The 22098-nt window shown below is 38.3% G+C and overlaps 1 pseudogene across 1 annotated transcript in view; it reads left to right on the top strand.

The window, feature by feature from the left end:
- LOC149166858 (pyrophosphate--fructose 6-phosphate 1-phosphotransferase subunit beta 1-like) overlaps window positions 1-18845 on the top strand; it is a 125097-nt pseudogene extending 106252 nt beyond the window's left edge. Inside the window, exons 2-6 of the transcript XR_016260145.1 lie at window positions 2518-2628; window positions 11229-11313; window positions 17635-17679; window positions 17989-18057; window positions 18210-18845. The product of XR_016260145.1 is annotated as a pyrophosphate--fructose 6-phosphate 1-phosphotransferase subunit beta 1-like (transcript). The remainder of the gene's footprint in view (window positions 1-2517; window positions 2629-11228; window positions 11314-17634; window positions 17680-17988; window positions 18058-18209) is intronic.
- Window positions 18846-22098: the final 3253 nt, after the last annotated feature.

Raw genomic sequence — 22098 nt, 5'->3', positions numbered from 1 at the left:
TTGGGAGATTAGTTACTTACTTCTCAGTAACTGAGTTGCAGTGCAACAGTGGGCAACACGATGCAGCATGATAGAGGAGGTGCAGTGCGGATGCAGTGTTGGGAGAAAGGACCAATAACATCACGATGCAGAGGGAGTTGTCGTACAGATGCAGCAGTGGCAGTGGCAAAACCATGGCACAATACAGGATGCAGCAATGCATAGGATGTTTAGGCAGGAAGGCTAGCATCAGCACAGGTACCGATGCTGGATGATCAGAGTAATACTCAGTGAAGAGTATTGCTATAACACAGTCTTGCTAAGGGAGTGTTGATTTGGGGTAGTATTGGATGTGTTCTAGCCACGAAATTTGTGGAGAGGTTGGGACATAAGATCTCCAATACTCAAAAAGGTTTGGGCAGGTTCTAAACAGATTAGGAATATTAAAATAATTAATATTTTTAATGGAGTCCCTAAGTCTAAACTTAGGGAAAATAAAATATTATTGTGTATTAATATGAATTTGTGTTAGAGTGGTCCAAAAGACATGGATCAAGCTAGATCTAATCTTAGCCTTTGATTAGGGACTTAATCTCGGCTGTTGATATGTCAACAAGAAAAGTATAAGAGGAGGTTTGAGGGTCACTTGGAGAACACACCAGAGTGATCAGTGATTTTATTCTCTAGAGCGGGGTTTGCTAAGAGAGATAGAATCAATGATCGGAGAGCAGCTGAGGGCCATTGAGTACAGAGAGGCAGAGAGGCAGATATAGTGCTGGGAGAGAAGCAGAACAACCAGAGAGAGAGATGCAGGAGCAGCCAGTGCTCACGCAGAGCCACGCAGAGGTAGCTAAGTGTTGGGCAGAGCACCAGAGGGGCTAGCGCAGCTGATGCAGGACCTCCTAGGGCTAACGCAAGCCAAGAAAGGTTGATGCAAGGCTAGCGCTAGGCTAGGAGAGGCTGACGCAGTCCAGATTGGGCAAATGCTGGGGTTTCTGGGACAGATTGGTGCTGAGTAGTTGTTGGAAGGAATATCCAGGGTTTCAGCTAGTAGATTTTTCAGAAACTGAGAGGTATTACTGCCAAGGAAATTCTCTGTTGGGTAGGCCAGTGTCGGCACCCAGATTGTACTATGATATTTCTTAATAAGAAAACCCTTAGATAGCTGCACCGGTTTTTCCACATTGGGTTTTTCCGGGGACATTAGTCCAAAAATAATGGTGTCATATGGTGTGTTTGTTCTTGTTTCTTTTACTAGCTGATCTGTAATATGTTTAGCATGCACTAGTGTTTATTTTCAGTGTTTACATTGTAAATAACTTGTTAAGGAAAATAACAAGTAGGTAGAATAAATTAGATAAAGTGCATGGAGGGTTTCTAACTAAGTAAACTTAGAAACTTCAACAAACATAATTATCTTATCTTATCTTATTATCTGCTAAAGATGTTCCTTCCCAGTTTCCTTTATCTGTGCAGACCATATTTTTTTTGTGAAGTGACATGACATGAATATGTGTTAGACATTCTTCTCAAGCGCTTTGCATAATACACAAATCCCAGGGCCATGCCAAGCTCTCCCTCAAAAGTTATTCCAGGGAAGTAATGTGTTGTTGAGGATTAGCAGCAGTAATATCCTGGCTTTTAGGGAAACTTCTAGTTTCCACAGAAGATGCCAGCTCCAGTATAAGATGCCGTGTTTACAAGTTGGGATGTATTCTGTGAAGCTATACGTCCATCAGCATGATATATGAAAACTTAAAAGTTCAATGCGATACAGTTTGTGTATGTTACAGTTGTGCACACAAGAATCTCCCAGAGGAAAGGGTGAGTTCAGATTATCTAATAACAATTCACTTAATCATCCTAAGAAGGGAAATCTGTGACATCTTCCATCTCTGTTTGAAACTAGGAAAACCAATTGATGGACCTTCTAGCGCTGGATGAATATAGTAAAGAAACCTTAAAACCAGAAACGATTATGTAACTTGCAATAAGGACCAAGCAGATGGTAATATGCAAGATAGGAACTGACATCCTTGAAGGAGATGCATCCAGGAATGTGATACTTTGAGGACAATGCACCGTGAGCATAAGAAAATCACAACCTACAACCTTACAGTTGCATGACCTTGGCTTAGCAAACTAGTTGATGAAGAGGGTGGAATTGCACAATTGTATTACAGTTCTATGAATAATATGTGTGTTTCCTAGTTCAATTATCAGTTTTACAATCTCAGCTGCATTTCTTTGGAGCAGACAATACTCCATTTTAATTTGTTACTGTCGTTTCTTATTTTGCAATTTTGTTTGTTTGCGAAACTTGGTGTTTATCAGATTTTCTTTAAAATTGTAAATATTTTTTTAATCTGTTTATTACCATATGGTATCTATATCTTAATAATTTGGTATATTTTGAAGACCACCATGACATGCAATACAACTAGAAGTTTGCCATTTCCATGCATTTATTACAAGAGTTATATTGAGACGTAATAACTGATGTAGTTGCTTTATATTATCCGCTATTGTTGCTTGCAGCTATGAGGGAAGATGTGGGTTGCCAACAAATTTTGATGCAACTTACTGCTATGCTCTGGGGTATGCAGCAGGAGTACTTCTTCATGCCGACATACAGGACTCATAGCTTCGGTTTGTTTTGCCTCCTTTCCCTCATTTTCCTGGCTACTGCTCTGATCTTGTGTTTGTGTTGATTTGCTTACTTAGCTTGAAATCCATGAACTTAACTGCGAAACATACTTGTGACAACTAAATATACGATTACAGATATGGCTTGCCTTTAGTTTCATTTTCAACGGGAAAATTTTAGTCATGTCACATGGGGTTCACCAGAGCTTTTTGTTTCAGAAATTTGAGGCATTTTTTTGCTTCTAGTTTTTTATAACTTGATCATGTCATAACTTTCTTCAATAAATAAAGCAAGAATATGTTCATGCAAAGTGTTATTTCTAAGTTCCAAACTTGCTTGACATTGTTGTAATTTATTTACTGTCGTTTGAATATATATATATATATATATAGACACTCAAACAACAGTAAATAACATAGCATAAGAAGCTTTGCAATGTTTTGTTTGTTGAAAATAAAAAAACCTGAATGTTTTACTATATAGATTTTAGATAGAAGGACCTGTCACCAATCAAACTAGCAGGGCTGCCAAAGTTCTTGCAGCTTGTTAAAAATTAAAATTGGCAGACACAGGACAAATGCCTGTTATCACCTCAGCACAAGTCCCCACAATTTAAGCCCAACTTCCTCCTTAAAGGCTATGGAAGGATTTCCTTAAACTGACTTTACCAAACAAAGATTGAACAATGCTTTATAGGGTCTTGTGAAAATTTCACTACTGAAATCCTATTGCAGTAACTGGAATTATTTCCTACTGTTAATTAAACTAGCAGTTTATTGCTACGGCAACAACAAAATAAACACACTGCAATTTTCACAACATATTGCGGAAAATAATAGCGTTGGAAAACAAGAAATATGCTAGCATATGTTGAAATATGTAACTAGGTTCAGTCTTCATAATGACATATGTAATCATGATTTTATGTATTTAATGAAAAGAGAAAAATAAATTTATTATTGTTATTCTTGAGACATGGGCTTCATGCACAAGGGAAATTTATTTTTAGTTCAAGCTCCCATTGAGAGCTTCTAGGGCTTGTCATTGAATCTATAAGTCAAGAGAGTCATTGTCATGTATAAAAGACCCATTTGGGCATGTTTCATATTGTAAAGAAAAGTATTTTTGAGTCAAAAGACCCTCTAAGACCTTGTCATAATGCAAAGATCAAGTCAGTCTACACACATGGACAAGTCGGCCTAAAAGGACCAATTCAACCTAAAAGGAGACTTCGACCCCACTTTGGACACACTCCTCACTCACACAAGTTCGATCACAAGAGAGAGAAAGGTGCGAAGAGAAGAAGGATGAAGGAAGAAGAAAATGACAAGATCTTTGGATTTTTTGGGCTACTTTTCTCCACACGTGCGAGAGGATTAGGGAACTTATTGCAACAGAAGAGCCGAGTTGCAAAAGTCGAATTAGGGCATCTTCAAGGATACTTGCAAGCCAAGTTCTCTAGGAGAGAAAATCAACTCAAGCGAAGAGGAAAGAAGGAAGAATTTGCCATTATTTCCCTCGTGCAAAGGCCAGGGTTTCTGCAGAAGAATTTGTTGGGCACACTGAAGTTGTAGAAGAATCTATTGGGGATCGAAATTGCAAAAGTTGTTGGAAAACAGTAAATGTTTGACTTGGTCTTGGAGGGTCTTGGTCAAGGGTCATATGCCTTGAAATTCGTGAATTGAAGGTCTATAAAAAGAGAAAAATTCTTGTGGGTTTTCCTCTCAGTTGGAGAGGTTTTGGCCCTAGATGATCGCCTATATTTTGTGTCCTCTTGTCTTATTTTTATTTATGGTTTGGTAGCTGCTTGATGAAGAGAACACTAATAATAAACATTGAAAGAAGCAGCTAATCAAGTTAAGTAAAAATATATCACAAGCAGTTATCAAAGAAGAACAATCACCTAATCTAGCTGCCCCCAAGATTTCTCAACAACACACACATATGAAAATTGACACACTTATTTTTGGACAATTTTCCTCGGAAAAACCCAACTTGGGAAAACCGGTGCAGCAGCTGAGGGTTTTAATTACTATGCAGCAATGAAATTATCTGAGTACAATCTGGATGCTGAAAACTGACAATCCTGCGGAGAAAATATTGGCAAAAATTATCCGAGGGAAATTACCCTCTCTGAGCAATCCCAACACTTGAATAACCTTGAAAAACTAGCTGTCCAACTTGGCCTGTGCAGGCTCTGCATTACTTTGGAGTTGCCTGCCACACGTGCTGCTTGAATCGATTGCCAATCTAACTGTCCTACCTGCTGTAGACTGGGAAAATACTTCTCTGGCACTCTGGAAACTCTTCCTGGCTTCTGGAACTGAAAACGTCTTCCCCTCCAACAAAATCGAACTGCTCACTTGAGGGTTTGCGCAGCCTCTTGGAGAAAATCTCAGCCTCTCTGCAAAGTACTCACCATGTTAGTTTTTGTAGCATCAAATGTGTTCTAGCCACGAAATTTTGTGGAGAGGCTAGAATACATGAGATCTCCAAAACCCAGAAATCGTTTATGGAAATTTTACCCTGAAGTGTCTCAATTAGATTATTAACCAATTTTTAAATATTTCTTAAGTCTAAACTTAGGGAATATGGTTAATTAATTAGTATTAATTGAGATAAGACTTGAATCATCTAGAAACTCACACAGATCGACCCAGAAATGATCCTAGCCATTGATTAAGTTTTAATCTTGCCCGTTGGTGCTCCAATAGTGGAATATAAAAGAAAGTTTATGTGGTGATGGAGATCATCCAGTGCAGATACTTAGTTGCCCAGGTAGTTTGATTTTCTCAATAGCAACAACTCAACAGAGAAGATAGAGCCACAAAGTGAGTAACATGTGGAAGAGGAGAGCAATAGCATTCCGGGAAGAGTCGAAGGAAGGAAGGCCGAAATCTTCAGAGGGCTAGCGTAAGGATTGCATAGAGGCTGATGCAGGCATCTTAGTGCAGAGGTCAGGAAAGCTATTTCGGAGGTAGAAAATCACTGTGGGGTGAGAGAAAATTCTCACAAAATTTTTGCCAGTGTTTTCTTTAGATTAGATTGCCAACTGGGCATCTAAATTATTGTACTCTGAATTGCTGTTGAACATTAATAATAAAACCCTCATTTGCTGCACTGGTTTTCCCAAGTTGGGTTTTTTCGGGGACATTGGTCCGAAAATAACAGTGTTATTTTATGTGTGTGCTAGTATTTCTTCCAACGTTTATTTCTTCCGCAGTTTATTTGTGTAGATTGCAGTGATTGATTCAGTGTTTGCTATAGCAAATAGTAAATAAATTGTTAAAATTAATTTAACAATTAGGAAAATTATTTCCAGTTGCTGCAATAGGATTCGGGTTTCCGGATTTTCACATGGTATTTGAGCCTAATTGATCAGCTGGGAAGCTCGGAAGCAGAAAGGAATTTCGCTGTTCAGAGGGAGTAGCAGAATGAAATTTCCAGAGAGAATGCGCAGAGCCTAGAACAGACACTTCGAGTTACTAGCGCAACAGTTCAATTTTTCAGTTGGAGGGAGGCAGGAAAATCGAATTACCCAGATTAGTGATTCTAGCAGTCAGAGGGAGCAGTCGTAGCTTAACTTTTTCGTTGAACAGAATCTTGGTTGGACGTAGAGAGTTTTTGCTGCAGGCTGCAGAGTAGAATCCACGTTGGGAGTAAAAGAGAAATAACACGCTAAAATTGTTCTAGTATAACATTCATGAGACTTTAGATTTTCCTTCTAGATTAGAAGACGAATTTGCGTGCCTAGTAGAATCATCTTCATAGGGAGTCTGGTATATAGATAGTGGAGCTTCAGCTTAGATGACAGGGGTTAGAGTATTTCTCTAACTACAAAGAGGAGTAGATGGATTTCTAGATTACTATGGGCAACAAAACAAAATGTACTCCAACAGTGAGAGGTACCATAGATTTTTAGGGGAGTCAGGAGCAAGCACCAGTGCTTCAAATGTATTGCATGTGCCAAGATTGGGTATGAACCTGATTTCAATATCTTAGTTATAGGATAAGGGGTATGATGTTCACTTCGTAGGGAAGAAAGTGTATGTCAAAGACCCGAGCTGGAAAAAGGTAAGACATGTTGGAGTTCGAAGTAACATGCTGTACCGGTTACAAATCGATTCTCCAATGGCACTGATAGACAATAGTAGTGGTAGTGGGAAGGAGTTGAATGATTTATGGCACAGGAGAATGGGACATTTACATCATGGAGCACTCAAGATGCTCAAAGAAACTGTAACAGGGGTTCCTGAACTTGGAACCAAACACGATGATGTGTGCAGAGGGTGTGTACTTGGGAAGTATGCTAAGGCAACATTTCCAAGGAGTGACAATAGAGCTGATGGCGTGTTAGGACTTATACACTCAGATATTTGTGGCCCGATGTCCACTAGAGCTCTTAGCGGTGCCGAATATTTCGTCACCTTTATTGATGATCATTCCAGAAAAACTTGGATCTACTTCTTGAAGACAAAGGATGAGGTCTTCGATTGTTTCAGAGAGTTTAAAGCTCTCGTGGAGAATGCGATAGGGAAGAAGATCAAGGTGCTTTGCTCAGATAATGGTGGAGAGTATATTGATAAAGACTTCACAATTTTCTGTGCAAAGGAAGGCGTCAAAAGAGAATGGACAACTCTATATAATCCACAGCAAAATGGTGTAGTGGAGCGGAAAAACATAACCATTGTTGAAGCTGTAAAGGTTATGTTATATGACTAGGATATACCCAGATTTTGTGGGCAGAAGCATGTAACACGACAATGTATATTCAGAGCAGGACTCCTCATAGAGCATTGGGGAAGAAAACACCAGAAGGAGTCTTCACAGGGAAGAAGCAAGAAGTCAGCCACCTCAGAATTTTTGGCAGCGTTGCTTATTGTCACGTGCCAGATGATAAAAGGACCAAATTGGATCAGACTATAGAGAAATGGTTTTTTGTTGGGTATAGCGAAACCTCAAAGGCATTTATAATCTACATTCCTAGCAGTAGGAAGATAGTAGTAAGGCGGGGCGTGAAGTTCATGGAGGACCAAGCTTTCAAGAGGTCTTGTGAGATGTTTGCAGGTGATTAGAATCAGTGAGCATAAGCTCCTTTAGTCCAGCGATAGGGGCAACCAGTGGGACAAGCAGGAGGATAGTTATAAGGGTCAAGTACTGTGACCAATACTAGTATTTCCTCAGGTGCAGGAAATCCAAGGAGTTCTCAGCAGATGGAGCAACAAAGACAGGATGAGGAGGAGCTGGTAGAACCTCCCACGACTAGTGGTTGAGCCAGTAGAGAGGTTCGTCAGAAATTAAGAGATGTAGAGGAGTTTATTGGAACTCCTAGGATGAGCAAGAGACAACGCAGACAACCTGACAGGTACCAAGCATTGGTAGCTCAGGTTGCAGAACCTTCTAGCTTTCAGGAGGCTACACAACATCAGGTGTGGATAGATGCCATGGTAGAAGAGTATAGCTCTATCATGATGAATGATGTTTGGAGGTAGTTCCCAGGCCAAAAGACAGATCAGTTGTAGGTTCGAGGTGGATCTACAAGATCAAATATGTGGCAGATGACAGTGTGGAAAAGGACAAGGGTAGGTTCGTGGAAAAGGGGTATGCATAAAAGGAAGGGATAGATTATGAGGAAGCTTTTGCCCCAGTTCCCAAATACACTTCTATCCGGTCAATTATATCTCTAGCAACTCAGATGGGATGGCAGATTCACCAGATGGACATCAAGACAACCTTCTTGAACAGAGTGATAGAGGAGGAAGTGTACATAGAACAACCAGAGGGCTTTGAGACTTAGGAGAGGCGCACACATGTGTGCAAATTGAAGAAGGCTCCCAGGGCATGGTATGGTAGAATTGACACCTACTTACAGCAGATGGGGTTCGTCAAGAGTGACACAGATCCCAACCTTTACTATTTGATGGTAGAGGATGAGCCCCTCATTCTAGTTTTGTATGTGGATGATCTATTCTTGACAGGATCATTAGGGCTCATAGAGGATTGCAAGAGGAACCTGGCAGCAGAATTTGACATGAAGGATTTGGGGTTGATGCACTATTTCCTAGGATTGGAGGTGTGGCAGAAGGATGGGGAGATCTTCCTTGGGCAAGGAAGATACACTACAAATATTTTGAAGAGGTTCAGAATGCAGGATTGCAGACCCATGTCTACACCCATGATTACCAATTGGAAGAAGATAGATGCATCAGATGACAAGGATGTCGACCCCACCTTGTATAGACAACTCATTGGGTCTCTCATGTATCTGGTCAACACTAGGCCAGATATTTGCTTCACAGTCAATACCCTTAGTCAGTTCATGGTGGAACCAAAAAGGGTACATTGGGTAGCAACGAGGCATATTCTGAGGTACATTTGTGGCATAGTTGAGTATGGGTTGAAATATACTTGAGAGGATGACGTTAGACTTTGTGGGTACACAGATGCAGATTGGGCAGGCAATTCAGTGGACAGGAAAAGTACCTCCGGGTACTGCTTCAGTGTTGGATCAAGGATGGTTTCTTGGTGTAGTAGGAAGCAGAAGTCAGTAGCACTGAGCTCTGCAGAAGCAGAGTATATGGCAGCCAACATAGCTATGTGCGAAGCTATATGGCTTCAGAAGCTGCTAGTAAGCTTGTTCAGGCAGAGGATGAAGGTGACTCGTGTTTATTGTGCTAAGCAGAGTTGCATAAAGCTTTAAGAGAATCCAGTGTTTCATGACAGGTTGAAGCACATCGATATTCGGTGTCACTTCATCAGAGATTGTGTACAGCGAGGAGCAGTCCAACTGCAGTATGTTCCCACAGAAGAGCAGGTTGCAGATATACTCGCGAAAGTTCTAGGGAGAGCTAAGTTTGTCTATTTCAGAGAACAAATGGGTATGGTGGAGAACCCGTTTCAGTAGCAAGGACATGCTATTTTGGATGTTGCAGTTGCAGCAACAACTAATGAGAGGGAGTTGCAATGTTGGAAGCAGTATGGCAGGGTTAGCAACAACCAGACATCAATAGCGTAAAAGGAGATGATGTAGAGACAGAGTGTTACTACAGGAAGCAACAACGCTAGAACACATTCCTCACTAAGATGGAGTGTTAGTTTCTGTAGCATCGGAGGTGTTTTAACCATAATTTTTTTTAGAGAGGCTAGAATACATGAGATCTCCAAAACCCAGAAATCGTTTTGGAAATTTTGCCTAGAAGTGTCTCAATTAGATTATTAACTGATTTTTAAATATTTCCTAAGTGTAAACTTAGGGAATATGGTTAATTAATCAGTATTAATTGAGATAAGACGTGAATCATCTAGAAACTCACACGGATCGACCCAAAAATGATCCTAGCCATTGATTGAGTTTTAATCTTGGTCGTTGGTGCTCCAACAGTGGATTATAAAAAAAAGTCGATGTGGTGATGGAGATCATCTAGTGCAGATACTCAGTTGCCCAGGCAGTTCGATTTTCTCAGTAGTAGCAGCTCAACAGAGAAGATAGAGCCACAGGGTGAGTAGCAGGTGGAAGAGGAGAGCAACAACATTCCGGGAGGAAGTTTTCAGTTCCCGGAAGAGTCGAAGGAAGGAAGGCCAAAATCTTCAGAGGGCCAGCATAGGGACTGCGTAGAGGCTGGAGCAGAGGTCACGGAAGCTATTTTGGAGGTAGAAAATAGCTGTGGGGCAAGAGAAAATTTTCACAATATTTTTGCCAGTGTTTTCTTCAGATTAGATTGCCAGCTGCATCTAAATTATTGTAATCTGAATTGCTGCTGAACATTAATAATAAAACTTTCATCTGTTGCACTGGTTTTCCCAAGTTGGGTTTTTCCGGGGACATTGGTCCGAAAATAACTGTGTTGTTTTATGTGTGTGCTAGTATTTCTTCCAGCGTTTATTTCTTATGCAGTTTATTTGTGTAGATTGTAGTGTGATTGATTCAGTATTTGCTGTAGCAAACAGTAAATAAATTGTTGAAATTAATTTAACAATTAGGATAATTATTTCCAGTTGCTGCAATAGGATTCAGGTTTCCGAATTTTCACACACTGGATCTGGAAAATCTTCCTTCGACCTCACTGTCCCTGATGCCAAATCTGTTTCCCAATCCTCATCCCTTGAAAAAATTGCTGCGCAAGTGAACTTATTGTTTGAAAATGTGGGCTCTGTGAAGTGTGCACACCAATGATTTTCTGCAAATCTGCTTCCCTTGCAAAGCAATTTGCAGTTTGGGTTTTATTTTCTCTCCAGCTTAGTCTCCAGTATGGGTTCCCATATTGTGTGATAGATTCTCTGATGCTAAATCTGTTTCCCAATCTGTGTCCCTTGCAAAAGTTGCTGCCCAAGGGAGGTTATAGTTTGAAATTGCAGCCTCTGTACTAACCATTGAAATTTTGTAAAGCTGCTTTGTATATTTCCACTAGTCGAGACTCCAGTCTGGTTTCAGCAAGATTTTCCAGACTAATCGGTTTTGGCTCTGGAAAATCTTTGGTGTGAGAATTTATCAGCAGTGGTTGTGCATCATACTCATTCACTTACTGGGTTTTAGCTACATGTTTTATTGCTATTTTTTTTATTGCATTATTTGCATGATGCTAGCGTTAGCCTTGTTTTGCAGGTTGGCAATTTGGCAGCACCAGCAGAAGACTGGCTAGTTGGTGGAACTGCTCTTACACAGCTCATGGATGTTGAGAGACGAAAAGGTGCAATTCAGAAACTAATTTTAAACTGGAAATTTATACAATATAGGATGGTCTGGAGGTGAATTCAGTAATGTAATCATTATTTTCTAATGACACTTGACCTGCGAGATAAATTTTTAAAAATGGATTTGGTCGATCTAATTATTTGATACAAAATATCAACCTATCATTGGACTTGGACTGTAGTGAAATAGGTCAAAACATTGTATTTTTTTGATTTTGCCATTTGCATAGAAGTACACTGCTGTTTGTATGAAAAACTTGTTCTTTTGAGTCATTCATTATCAATTATTTGATGCAACTCCACAGGGACAAAGCCACTGAGACTAGCACATTGGTTGATAACTGTACTTGGGTGCATTTCTAACAAGACAGCACCATTGTGCTGCCTTATTTGTTGTTGGCTCGTGGCATTTCTATTGAATGTTAATATTAGAGCAATTGTTTTTCATGTAAAGATAGATAGACCAAGTGCTATTGATTAGTAGCTATGATTGGTAATTAGTTGATAATTAGAGGTATGGTTGATGTATGAGAGTAGTAAGCAGAATGCTAGAAAGATTGTTTGAGCCCAGTATTGTTATATAAAGGTCTCCCAGTGTCCTGTCAAGCAATCTTCTTGAATGCGATGAAACAAAAATGATTGTCTGAGCCCAGTATTGTTATATAAAGGTCTCCCAGTGTCCTGTCAAGCAATCTTCTTGAATGCAATGAAACAAAAATGTTTCAGTCCTTAATGAGGCAATGTCTGGCTGTTTCTTTGTTTGTTTACTGTAATGTTCCTTCGTTAAACTGTTCTGTGGTTATGAAATCAATATCTTAAACATTAACTTTTTGCCAGAAGAATCTAGGCTGGACAGTGCGAAGAATAATGAAAATTTGTATGGGTTTTTGTGAATTTATGTGGTGGCTAAGAATGGACAATTAAACAAGGAAGCAAAGCAAATCAATCTGATATCAAGAAAAAATAAATAAGCAATCTGGGTAGTGTAATGACCATAGAACGATTTGTGCTGAGGGATCTCATTTTCATTAAAGATGGATTAGCAATCCAGGAGACTTATGTTGGATTGTACAATGTAGATACATAATTGGGGAAGGTGGCAGCCACACTCTAAAACTGTCACCAAAAATGGTATGCCGAGGTACTGTTTCTCTAAGAAGCAGTATGGAAACATTGTTTCTTTGATGTTTGTTTGGCTATGGTGGCATTTGGATAAAAGATGTTTAAACAATGCAAAGAAAAGAAAAATCAAACACCAATTACCATGATGTGAGTCTAATTTGATTTACAACACCAATGCATCACATATGTTGGATTCAGAGTGTGGTGAGAAGCATGGAACAGGAGTGTCATTTCCTAACAAAACTCAAGAGTGTTTGATATATATATTTTAAAAAACACATATAATGCCAAACTAGTTACAGAAAACATGAAAACATACATATTTGTGCTACTTGTAGATTAACTATGCATTATTACAAGTTGCAAATGTCATTGATCCGGATTGGATCAATATATTATTTGTCATCCATCTCGATGCTTTTAGAGTGGAAAATTTGGAGGAATCAGCTTGCAGGGTCATTTTTACTGGTGTTCCTAGTTTGGAAAATTTTGGGTGAAAAACTATAGGAGCCATTTTGAGGCCTTAAATGATCACTTTTGTGGTCCCAATCTTACTATGGACCTAGATTCCAATGATGCAAGAATCACCTCAATTGGAGCTCTTATGAGAATGTTATGCCTCTTGGAAGTTGACCTATTGAAATTGACTGCCATAATTTGAGAGGATGCCACATCAGCCCCTGTTACTCATGGAAAAGGGGCTAGCCACGTGGGAACTATGAAGAAGACTCTAGAAGGGTTGAGTTGTAACTCATATTGAGGGTTGAATGGGTCAAATTTAACCCCTAGTTGGCTATTTGACTGTGTTATAACTGGGCCACTAGGAGGAAAAGGGGTTCCATTCTATTTGAGTGCATTTTGTTCCATAGATGAGAAGAGTAGTTGAGAGTGGATAGAGAGAGAGCAAACATAGAGGGTTTGTGTACTGTAGCAGCCCACAGGCCACAGGTCTCACTTCTTTGTACTTGCATCCATTTCTATTCAGAGAAAGAGAGAGCAGAGCAGCCTTACCTTCTAGCTGGGTTTTCTCTCGTAAGGGTTTCCTAGGTTATATCATGTGTTATTAGGGTTGTGAGTGATTGTATTGGTGTCTGTTCTTTTTTTCCGTATTTTATATATTGCATGCATAAGCTTAGTACAATAATTGATGAATCTAGAAATCTAAGGAAAAATTAACCCTCATAGTGTAGATTTTGGATTTTCATTATATCTTCATAGATTTGTTGTGACAAACTGTCCAGTGGAATATCCACAACAGTTTACGGATTAATCATTAGAGTGTGAACCATTTAGTATCAATTATATCAAACATGTGGCAGTGACAGACTTATAAGGTTTTACCCCTGATTGTAGGAAGTAGCATCTGAATTTCTGAAATGAAAGAGGCCACCATGAACAAAGAGTTATGTTTACAGATTAGGCCATATGCCTAATTTACGAAATAGATGTTAGAAACTGAGCCCTACACTAAATTGAGATGAAATCTATGACAGGTAGAGAAATGTAAAAATAAAAACAATTGTTCTAATCTACAATCTCCGTTTCCTTCCTCTGGCCATGAGAAACTTGTACTTTCAATTGCCATGGTCTAAAATTTAGGTACCACCACAAGCTACATGACCCCCCTGCAACTGTGGAGGTTTTGAAGCTAAACTTAAAGCACAAGCTGCTGGAGTCGTAGTGTCTGAACACACTTAGCTCTAAGACCTTGAAATACAGGATCATTCTCTAAGTGCTCCAAAACCATTGCTCCATCGGAATTTGTCCCGAGTCTTGTGTATTTGCCTCTTCACAATTATGGGACAACATCCTCAACTTGTAGTACACATAACCAATTTTTTACCTGATCTACATTCAAACATTTTTCTCTTCACACTATGGATGACGCTGTAGGTGCTTCAACACGTCTTTGTTGAAGAAGTGTTCACAACCTTACTACCAAATGCTGCAGCTATATGAAAGAACTATGATGCATGTTCCACCTCTGGAAAGGAATCATCTAATCTGGATTGCTGATTGCATGGATAGAACTAAAGACTCTACAGCCATTGATGTATTTGCTCCATTGCTGTTGGATAAAATCACACTGACCCTTGTCAAGGACTAGTTTCTCCAGTTTGAGCCTTTGAATCCATGTGTGGTCTTCCCTCACCCCATCGTTGGGCATTGGTGCTTCCAAAAGTGATGTAGAATGATATATTTGGTGTAAGGGTATATGATAGGGCATGGCATGGAATATTTTGCTTTTCCCAACATTTTTCCACCTCTTTATGAATAATGTCATACAAGTTTGCATATCTAGCCTCAACAATATCCTTAATCTAGCCTAATAGGATGTCCATTGCTCATACATCTCGCTAATGACTCATAGATCTGTATTTGCACCATGAATCATATTATAAATTGGCTTGGTGAACTATAGAACATACCTGACCAATGACCAAAATTGACCATCAAGAAAGGTTTCTCACATATGATAAGAATGTTCTCTATTGGAACATGTGGCGTCAATCACTTAAATGGCTTATCCGCCACCATATTAGCCATGCCCTTCATACTTCCAATAGTTGTTTTAAGGTGAGGTAATAACAACCATTTCTTGTCCTTGCAAACTTAAGCAATTGCAATTTAGACCAAGTGTGGAACACTTAGTGGATAACACTATAAGCGGGGATGATTTTTTTTTTTTTTTTTTTTGTCTATATATTCTTCCCTTCGTTGTACAAGTTCATTGTGTGCACCAAACAACTAGACCAAAAAATGTGAGGGTGTCCTTGTTGAATATTTGCTCCTATTGCCTTACAATTATGTGCATTGCTAACACTGAATTGAATCATAATGAAGGGGCCAAAGTCTATAATGATTTTTCAGTGAAAGTTCGACGATATTAGGTTTAGTCTTATCAATCATTGAGTAGTTGTGGATTGCAAGAAAGACTGCATTTATATTTGACACACAATGCACATTTATAAAAGTGGTTGTGTTGAATATTTGTTTGACCGTAGATATAAGAAATACCCCATGTTTTCCCCACTGATCAGTAAACCTTCCTTCAAATCACTGGGTTTTTATTTTTTCCTTGTTTAGTAGTCCGGTTCTAGATTTCTTATACCTAGCACTCTTGTATCCTTTAAGAGCATTGTTGATGGCCTTAATCATCCCTTGTCAATAAGGGGATCTCCTGTCAATAGTGGGAGTGAAGAATATTAAATGGTATATTAAGTGGGAGTGAGGAATATTAAATGGTACATGAAACTTTACTGCTCTTGCATCCACCTCATCTCTACCACCAATATCAAGGAAATTTGTGATTGTTCTCCTTTGACCCTCTACATGTGAGGTTGTTTTGTGGAAGAACCTACGGAAGCATGTGCAACAACATTGGCATATGGGGTGGGCTCTTAATTTTGGCCCATAAGTTCACTAGTTCAAATAGATTCGTTTTGAGAGGACCTTTGATATGTGGTTCCCAAAGAATGCCTTTTTAAAATGCAGTTGCATGGGTCAAGTCCATGCTGGAGAGCTTGGAGATGGGGAATTTGAAAGCCCTTTTAAATATATGTGACCAAGGATCTTTATGATATGGTTAAGCACATCATTGACATTGCCCCTTGCTTGAACAAAAGTGGATGGTGAAGGATCCTAAGGAATGCTAGTAAAGGGGATGTTATTGCATGTTGAAAGAGCATTCTTTTTTTAAGCACAAAATTTGGGAGTGACTTCTACTCCATCGAGGGTTGGTTGAGAGTGGGGTTCACAGAGCGGGTGTTACAAATGGTACGGTGTTTTCTTTGGAAAGGATGAAACGGTTGCACATGCTTTTTGGAGATGTAAAGCTATGAAGTTGTTTTGGACAATTTCACTTATTTACTTCTCTCATGTGACACTTGGATAATTTGGGACAACTGCAAATCATTGTGGCATTCAGTGTGGTTGATTGCTGTTGTCTTTGTGTGGAAGCATTGATGTAAAGTTACATTTCAGCCTTCAGGAGGACTCGTCATCCTTCAGCCTAGGGAGTTTGAGGAATTTTAAGCAGGAGTTGGCAATGCTTGTGAGCATCAAATCTAAGGCTTGAATCCCTCTCTCTTGGTGCACAAGCACATACGCTTTCCTTTTTGGCTTTTGCAGGGCAGGATTTTCCAGGGACCCCTGTTTGTGTGATGTAACTTGACAAGTTCCTTGGTCTGCTTGGACCTTTGAAGTAATATAAGCAGCATTATCCCCCCAAAAAACTGGATCTGATATGTGGCTGCCCTCAAAGTCGATTATAGGTACTTGCACTTCATATTATCATTTGATGATTGCATCTCACAATTCCATGAACTGAATTAGAACATATCAATGGATCTCTGATCTTCAATCACGGATAACTAGAAGAAATAATATACTTGACAAGTATGACCATCTCTAAAACATTTGCGTTAATGAAACATCAGAAGAAGAGCCTCTTTTACCCGTCATATTAATTTTATGTCCATTATTTAGTTTTTGAAGAATTATCTCCTTGTCAGACACATGATGAGTGCTGGATTTTTCTGTTATTTGTTAGCATCATATGTTTTGAAAGATTTTAGGACTTGAAAAATAATTTCCACGAGATAGGTTTTCCAGAACCTTGAAAAGTCCAGAGTCTAGATGTATGCAGCATTGTTTTTGTTGAATCAAACTTGTCTATTTATAGCACTAAAACGAAAGGTATCATGGTTGTTGATGAGTACACCAGTTTAGATCCATCTTACCTCCAGATTTATTAAGTATCAATAGGGATTAAAAGGAAACTAAGATGCAAGTTTCTATGTGCTTAAAGGATCCTGAGTTAAGACTCTCTCTGTCTCTCTCCACACATATAATATGCTTGGTATTCAATTTTTAAAATTTTCCTTTTTACATTAAAATATTTTTATATATATTTTGATTTATAATGATGAATGTTAAGACGCCTCCATACTGGTTTGTTATTTCATAAATATTGTGTCATAAATACTGTGTTGGGCCAACTTATACCATGCGTCATGTCAGCATTAGGTGGATGTTACACATCTCCCTCATACTATACTGTAAAATGCACCTTCCTTCCTTTGGTGGAACTAGTATATGCATATTTTAAGAGCCTTTTAGATACTTTATGGGGAAATAAGTTAGAGGGGGAGATAAGCTTTGAATGCTGATATCCATATTTGTGGTCTATGCAGGAAAGTTCAAGCCTGTTATTCAGAAAGCTATGGTGGCACTAGATGGTAAGGCGACATTTTATCGTGTATTTCATTTAAAATTTAAAACCATAGTTCCGAACGAGAAATGATTGATATTCACTTTTATGTGTTTCTCGTCTTCAATGGCATAAAAAATGAAAAGAAAGGAAAAATATATTCAATGACGAAATAGGGAGATGTCTGATTGTTCATGTGCGAAACAAGGAATGAATTTTGAACTCAGTCGCAGAGTGTTTTTCTTGCTTTCTTGGGCCACTTAGTTCTTATGAAATTACAAAGTGCTTTACTGTGACTTGGATTTGAATGTCTATGCCAATGCCTTCTCAATTTCAGGAGCACCGTTCAAGAAGTTTGCTTCCTTGCGGGAAGAGTGGGCTTTGCAGAATAAATACATCAGTCCAGGTACATGTTAGAAGTGCATGTTCATATGATAATGTATTTACGACTTTATGGGGCCGGCATATATAAAATTTAGTGATCGAAACAACTAAATGTATTTTTACATGGGATATCAATTGTTATCACTAAGAAGAAATCGGTTTGTTTCTGAATAGGTCCTATTCAGTTTTTTGGCCCGACTGCAGACAACAGCAACTTCACGTTGATGTTAGAACTTGGAGCAATGGCTTGACTCTAGAAGTCCAGGTGTCAAAACAAAATCGCTAAAGTTTTGGGGTTCTGTAATATTTGGGTTTGGGTCATATAACTTCTTGCATTTTGGGCTTAGTTGTAACAGCTTGAAATAATAGTTCCCCATGGCCGCAAGGGTGTCCACCAATTCTTAATCCTGTGGTTCTGATGCGTCATGTTTGGCAGAGCATGCCCGAGGAACCATGTTACTTCAAGGATTCAGGAATTTTTCCCGAATGCACTGTTGGTTGAACGAAGCTCATGATTGAAGTAGATGCGTGGTAACATTTTCTTGTTAGTTTGTCACTCTCGTCCGCCCTCTGGTTATGGGTGAAACACTGAAACGTTGATAGCTTAGCCAACCTTTTGGAAAGGTGGCATGCTTGTCAAATTTCAAATAAAATTTCCATTCTTTGGTAGAAGCATATGCTTTACCCAGTGCATTTGAGACAGACGAAGTATGCTATAATTGTGTCACTTAGAGTAATATGCTACTTGACAGAATCTTTAGCAATTTGGTTTCTGTTATAATACGAGAATAGATGAAATACACCTTTTTATCAGGCGATTATGAAGCAGTTTTATTATGCGAGAATAAAGTTTCCTTGTTCAAAATAAGTCCGTTGTGCCTGTACAGCAGGAATTTAAACAGGTATGGCTTATACATAGTTAATACAATCCAATACAGAGAGGCATGTTTTGAATATTTTTTTGATTTAAATTATGTCTACTTCTTAAAATACTTTCGTTGCAAACATTCCTAAGGTGTATAGATAAATTCAGAGTTAGTAGAGTCGACTCCGAGTATACGTCAGCTTTGCCTGAAGACTTCTGATTATTAAGTTTCTAGAATATGCTCCGAGATTGACTGAGCTTCGTTGAAGAGGGGAAGGCTTGATTCAGTCTAGGGAAAAACTAGAAAGTTGATTTAGAAATTAAAAAAGAAACAAAATAAGAACAATTTTCTTGGAAATGTATTTTTGATCACTAAGAAAGTTTTCAGTGCCCATACAATGACAAAATTCAATCTCATTCCAAAATATATAAAGATACCATACACGACGCAACATCATGATTTTGGACAGTCAGGTTTGTTGGTTTTCGGTTGAGGAAGTTTGGCAATAAAAGCAAGCAGAATGGATGTGTTTTCATGTTCCGTATTTTATAGATAGGCAACTAAATTTTAGCAGTCCCCAAATCAATCTGGATCGTGTTTGGATTTATGGTGTTTGTGTTCTCAAGTCAAATTGAAAGTATTACTTGAGGTCGAGTTCGGCGGAGCTAATTTGATTCAGATTCCTCGAGGAGCACAATCGCATAGAAGGGTATGTGTTTTCATGTTCCGTCTTTTATAGATAGAAAACTAAATTTTAGCAGTCCCCAAATCAATCTGGATCGTGTTTGGATTTATGGGGTTTGTGTTCTCAAGTCAAATTGAAAGTATTACTTGAGGTCGAGTTCGGCGGAGCTAATTTGATTCAGGTTCCTCGAGGAGCACAATCGCATAGAAGGGTAGACCTGGACTTGGAAGAACATTGGATGGTTGTAGGGCAATGTGGAGTTTTACATCGTTTAACTTTTTTTTTTGGTTTAATACCAGTTTAGATCTATCTAAATCTTCTATCATGCATCTCGAGGTGCAGAATTTGAGCAAAGGTTTGCACCTCGAGAGATTTGATCCCTCTCGGCACATGATAGATCCGGATTTAGATGGATTTAGGCTGGTTCCAGCTGAAGGCAGGGATGTCATATTTTTAGATTATCATTATTATGTATATGTTTGAGATAAAATTCATACATTAAAATTTACATTATGTTTTCTTTGCCTGACATGACCATATAATTCTCTTCTTTAATTTAGTGTATGTTGCTCTCCTTGAATGGTTTGTATGTTTGTGTTTGGATGTTTTGAGTGGTTTGTGTGTGTTTATGTTTAGATGCTTTGAGTGGTTTGTGTGTTTGTGTTTGGATCTCGATAATAATGTTTGTGAATGTTATAGTTTTTGTGTTATATTTCTGTGTATGCAATTGTATATTAGTAATTAGTTAGTGATGAAGGCAGACAATCTTGTCAATAACTTGCGGGAGGATTGATACTGCACATTTATTTCATTTAATTTTAGGTATTACAATTTTTGACAACTAATTAATTCCTAATACTGTCATTCCAAGTATTACTAAATATATCTTGAAGAGTAGTTTTAATTTTAAATTTGTTCAATTACCTGAGTCCGTTGAGATGATAGATGTTGATAAGAACTTTAATAATGAAAAATGATGCAATAAATTGTTTGAATGCAACACGACAATGTAATAATGTTGAATGGAAAAAAAATGTGAATAATAAGAATATAGTCAATTACAAATAGTCTTCATTGTGATCAATCTCAAACTATTTTCTTATACTCTTTTTATTGTTACTTTTTCCATCTTTTCATATTGATTATATGAAAAGTGCAGTTGAAATCGTAAACCATTCAAATCTTTAACTCGAGCTATTGTAGTAAAGATCTTTCCTTTTCTCTCGCTCTCCAATATTAATAGGTTGAATTACTATAACACAAAAGTCAATGCACATTGTCAATAATTTTTGTGTTTGCACTAAAATCAATCACATTGTTAATCCAATCACATTAAAAATTAATGTACGATCATACATCCAGTTACATCAAATCAAAAATCAACAAATATGCATCTAATATGAGCAATCAAATACGATTAGAAAAAAACATCTACACTGGAATCAATGCATCTAATGCAAACAATCAAATCTGATTAGAAATCAACATCTACACTGAAATTAATTCATTTAGTGCAAACAATCAAATATAATAAGAAATTAACATCTACACTGAAATCAATACATCTAGTGCAAACAATCAAATACAATTAGAAATCAACATCTACACTGAAATCAATGCATCTAGTGCAAAGAATCAAATAGAATTAGAAAACATCTACATTGAAATCAATGCATCTAGTGCAAATAGTCAAATAGGATTATAAATCAACATTTACATTGAAATCAATGCATCTAGTGCAAACAATCAAATATCATTAGAAATCAACATTTACATTGAAATTAGTGCATCTAGTGCAAGTAATCAAATAGGATTATAAATCACAATCTACAATGAAATCAATGCATCTAGTGCAAGCAATCAAATATCATTAGAAATCAACATCTACATTGAAATTAGTGCATCTAGTGCAAGTAATCAAATAGGATTATAAATCACAATCTACAATGAAATCAATGCATTTAGTGCAAGCAATCAAATATCATTAGAAATCAACATTTACATTGAAATTAGTGCATCTAGTGCAAGTAATCAAATAGGATTATAAATCACAATCTACAATGAAATCAATGCATCTAGTGCAATGAATCTTTTGCCCTCTCCCCTCTCCATCTATATTTCTATCTCCTTCCATCTCTCCTTCTTTGTCTCTCTATCTCAGCCCCAAACAGAGACACTTTCTCCATCTGTCCCTTGTCACTCCCTTTCTCTCTCTATATCTTTCTTCTCCCCTCCCTCTCTCCTCTTCCAACTCTATCTCTTTGTCCCTCCCTCTCTCCTCCTCTCTCTCTCCCTCCCTCTCTCTTCCTCTCACTCGGCCTTCCTCTCTGCCTCTTTCTCTCCCCCCACCACTCTCTCTCTCTCTCTCTCTCTATCTCTCAACCCTGCCACTTTCTCCCTCCCTCTCTCCTTCTCAGCCCCCTCCATCTTTGTGTCTCCCTCTCTCTCTTAGCCTTATCTTGCTCTCTTACTCTTCACTTTCTATCTCTCTTCATTCCTCCTCTCCCCTCTA

The sequence above is a fragment of the Pinus tabuliformis genome, chromosome 5_1 (genome assembly GCF_031772625.1).
Source record: "Pinus tabuliformis cultivar Carrire ecotype Pingquan chromosome 5_1, CPIR1, whole genome shotgun sequence".
Lineage (NCBI taxonomy): Eukaryota > Viridiplantae > Streptophyta > Pinopsida > Pinales > Pinaceae > Pinus > Pinus tabuliformis.
This window is presented reverse-complemented; position numbering and strand designations above follow the sequence as displayed.